The following is a 4,221-nucleotide window of genomic DNA, read 5'->3' on the forward strand; positions in this document are numbered from 1 at the left end:
CAATGAGACGATGAGTCTCCGGGACCATCAACCGGAAACCCTGGCGATTGTGAGGAACGCCAATGTAGATGCAGCGCAGAGCGCGTGCTTCAAGTTTGTCCAAGCGTGCAGGAACTTGCACGTGGACCCAGGCAACACAGCCAAACACACGCAGGTATTGCAGTGTGGGGTGCTCCTTGTGCACCAAGAAGTATGGGGTCTGGCCGCCATTAGCTTCTGTCGGTGTAATGTTGATGAGGTACGTCGCGTGCTCGAGCGCAACGCCCACATGAACTTAGGGAGTACCGCCTCGATGAGCAAGGCGCGTACGCGAGCAAGCAAAGTGCCCATCATGCGTTCAGCGACGCCGTTTTGCTGAGGCGTGTAAGCGTTGGAATACACCATCCGGGTGCCATACTTGGCGTGGATGATGCGACCAAGCTTCTCATACTCGCGCGCATTATCGCCTTGAAGGAGGTTGATGTCGAAGAACTCCGAGTACTCCAGGTCAATAGGCTCGGCGCGGAAAAGAGCGCGAGCTTCAGCGCGAAAGATCTCGTAGATCTTGTAGATGTCAGTACGAGTCTGCAAGAGGTACGTCCACAAGTAGTGGGTCGCTTCATCGATGAAGACGACAAAGTACGTTGCACCCGACGGTGTCGGGATTTTGATAGGTCCCCACATGTCCGTGTGGACGCGCGCAAGCGGCGCGGTCGCACGTGGGGTAATCGAGTCCTTGGGAAATGGTAGGCGCTTGGACTTGGCTTGGATGCACACATCGCAGCTGTGCGACGGCATCCGTCCGGTGCCACGAAACGATTCCAACTCGGGATGATCGCGAATCATGGTACGCATAGCAGCGTCACCAATGTGGCCGAGTCTGCGGTGCAGCGGCTTTAAACACGAAAGTGGCTAGAGCACCATGTATTATTTCGGCACTGTGGTCGTTGACCGCAGCCAGACTGATAAAGTCATGGACGCAAGTAGGCGCCGCCGGGGTGTCGTGATCACCCTGAGAACCTAGAGGTAGGTCAGAGACGTCCGTGGGTGAAGATTCATCGTACATGTCCGCAAGAAAGGGAACAGTAGATGCTTCCGGACCATTCCAGAGAGCTTTTCCGTTGCGGAAACCATGAAGCTCATCGGAGAAGCGCTGCGTCGTAGCGGCAGCAATACCATGCTGGATGCTCTGGGCAACCGCAAGGATCGCACGATGGCCGTGGTACGGCATCGACGTTGTAGCATCGTCGACAACAGCAGAGACGAGCCCAGGGCATTGCGAGCATGGGAACGCATAGAGACGCGTCGAGCTCGAGCGTGGCGCCTTGATGGCTTGGCCCGTGGGGCTGTCCAAGAAGAGCAGGTGGCTAAGCACCTCCGATCCGAAATCGGGTTTGAGACGGTCGAGAAAGGCCGCGCCGACCGAAAACAGTTAAACTTGAGCTCGGGTACGTAGAGTACTTGACGCAGCGTCACGACTCGGGACGTCGTAGCGCCCGTGCTGTCGACGACCTCGACGGTAAACTTGACCATGCCAAGACCGCGGACACGAAGTCCGTGGTTGTCACCCACGCGGAGGAGCGACTCATGAGGCAAGAACTGGACAAACCAGTCGGCATGTGGCGTACAGTGCGCAGAGGCGCCACTGTCGATGATCCACTGCCGGTCATACATGACGTGCGGCGTCGTGACACGAGACGTCGCAGTCGAGAGCAAGCCATACTCGTTGCCGATACGTTGGATGACCAGCGGAGAAACCTCGACGCCGTCACAACGCGTCGGGCCATCAAGCGGCGATGGCACCGAGAATAGCAGCCAATCGAGCGTTGGAAGCTCGTTCGCGAGCGGCAGCAAAGGGCCACTCTGGAGCTCGTGCGTCACATGCGCAGGATTCCGATGCGGCGAGCGCGTCCATGGATGGAGCGGCGCATCAGAGTCCGCAGAGCTCACGTTGGACAAAGCAAGAAGATTGTCGCGCTCGACCGGGGTCGAGGCAGTTGGCAAAGTCGGTGCCGGAGCAGCGACAGGCACCGCAGTCGCGGGCACTTGCATTGACGCGGACGAGGAGGCCTCCCGGAAAGTGGAGTGCTCCGTCGGCGAAGAAACCACAGAAGCCAAGCTTGGGCCAGAAGAGACACCAAGGGCAACCGACGTCGTGGACGTCGCGGGCTGAGAAGCCAGTGTGGGTAAAGTTTGTGTCATTTCAGACATGACCGGAGACCGAGGCTCGACGGTCTGCGCTGTAGGTGTGGGCGTAGAAGCAACCACAAGCGCTGTCGCGCGAAGCGACTCTCGAGATTGGCTCGAGGATGAAGAAGAAGCAGCGTACGCGTGCGAAGGCATCGTGTTAACGTTACCGGCACCGGTCGCGGCCGAGTTGCCGGCGGCGTGCGACGAGCTGCGGCGCGGCGTCGAGCGAGAGCGGCTGACATCGCGGCGATCATCGCGGCGGGCATCGCGGCGGTCATCGCGGCGGCCATCGCGGCGCTGGTCGCGTCGGTCTTCACGACTATCGTCACGGCGGTCGTCGCGGCGGCCACCACTGCGCTTGTTGCGGTTGGGCGGCGGGCCTTGCGCGTGGAGTCGTACTCGGAGGAGTCCGACATAGAATCGGAGGAGTCCTCATGACGGCGAGCCTGGCGCTTGCTACGAGGACGATCAGAACCGCTGTGGTATCGCTCCTTGCGCTTCTTCTTGTCGGAGGGCGGCGTGAACTTGGCACGCTTCGACTGCTTGCCGCGCGTCTTGACGTTGCGCAGGGTCGCGAGGAGCCCCGGGAGTTCGAAATCGCTCGGAACGTCGTCGTCGGCAAACGCGCGGGCCAGGGCACGGCAGTTCTCGGTCGCGTGCGGGTGCTTCCGGCCGAGCACGGACCAGCAGTAGCGGCAGTTCTTGGACTTACCCTCAGGCACAGCTCGCGGGCGCTGTTGGCGTTGCGTACGCGTGGAGGACTTGCGGCGGTCGGCGTCATCACGCATGCCTACAAGGGCCGACGTCTCCATGGTCGCATCAGCGTCCGAGGTGCCTTGAGCAGGTTCATGGTCAAGCGTGGCGTGGTACGAGATGTAGTGCTGCTTGAACTCGGGGAACGAGAGGTTGCCGGGCGGGTTCCACTTGGGCGCGTTGCGCGGGCGATCCGCGTTCGCGAGGTAGATCATCGAGGGCTGCACAAGCTCGAGCACGAGCGCCTGGAACTCCTCGACAAGATGCGCGGGACGCTTGACGAGAGAAGGCTGTACGACGGCGAGAAAACGCGTCTCGAACTCGTTGGTCCACGCGACAGGGTCGCGGAACTTGCTCGGGCGAACGTCACGCAACGAGAGTTGCATGCCGAGGCGCGACAAACCCGAGTCCGACGAGCCGTACGAGCGCAAAAACTGCCACGCAGGATAAATCGAGCGGTGCCCCTTGAGGATCGGTCGGAGCGACGGATGCATGAGCTTCAGCAGCTCGTCAAAGACCGCTTTGCGCTCAAGATCCGCGACTTCAACCGAATGGAGCTCGAGAAGGCTCTTCCGGTACTTCTCACGAGCTTCGTTGACAGCTTTTTGTTCCTCGGCGGTAGCCGTCGAGGGCATCGGGATGGCATCGTCCGCCGCGAGGCGTACCTCGTTGGCGAGGAAGGCCTCGTTGAAGTGTGTGATCCCGGTGCGCGTCACCGTGGGCGACTCGGTGTACATGGCCACACCGTAGTGTTGGAGGTGCTGGAGGAACGTCTCGGCCCAGACGGGAAAACTCGACATGTCCCGAAGAATCGGAATCGCCGGTTCGGGCCGGAAACCGAAACTCGCCTGCACAGTCAGTGTCACCGGGAGCTTGGCCGCGGGGACCGGGACCGTACTCGCCGGACGCGGAGTGGGAGGCGAGGTCGGCGTATCGCTCATAACCTAACAAACTAGCAGCTGGGCTAGTGGAGCACAAGACAGAGGAAAGAGGAAGAGGAAGAAAGATGGACCACTCAAAGGCGCACGTGGACGTGCGCAGTCGGGCGGCGGAATCGAAGAGTGAAGCCAACGGCTCCACACGACCCGACCCGTGATATCTTATATTACGAGAGGGGCACGCTAGCTGCGACACAAACTCCTCAGTGGCAAAACCCTCATACTTGATATGAGGGGAAAAAGCCTACTGACGGTGGAAACAGCCAATGACGTGGCAGAGGCCGGAGAAAACCACCGAAAACCAACGAAGAGTCGGACGTCTTCGAGTCGGCGATCCCAACGTTTGCAGTTGCGATCTTGA

The sequence above is a fragment of the Saprolegnia parasitica genome, assembly GCF_000151545.1.
Source record: "Saprolegnia parasitica CBS 223.65 unplaced genomic scaffold supercont2.3, whole genome shotgun sequence".
Taxonomy (NCBI): Eukaryota; Oomycota; class Saprolegniomycetes; order Saprolegniales; family Saprolegniaceae; genus Saprolegnia; species Saprolegnia parasitica.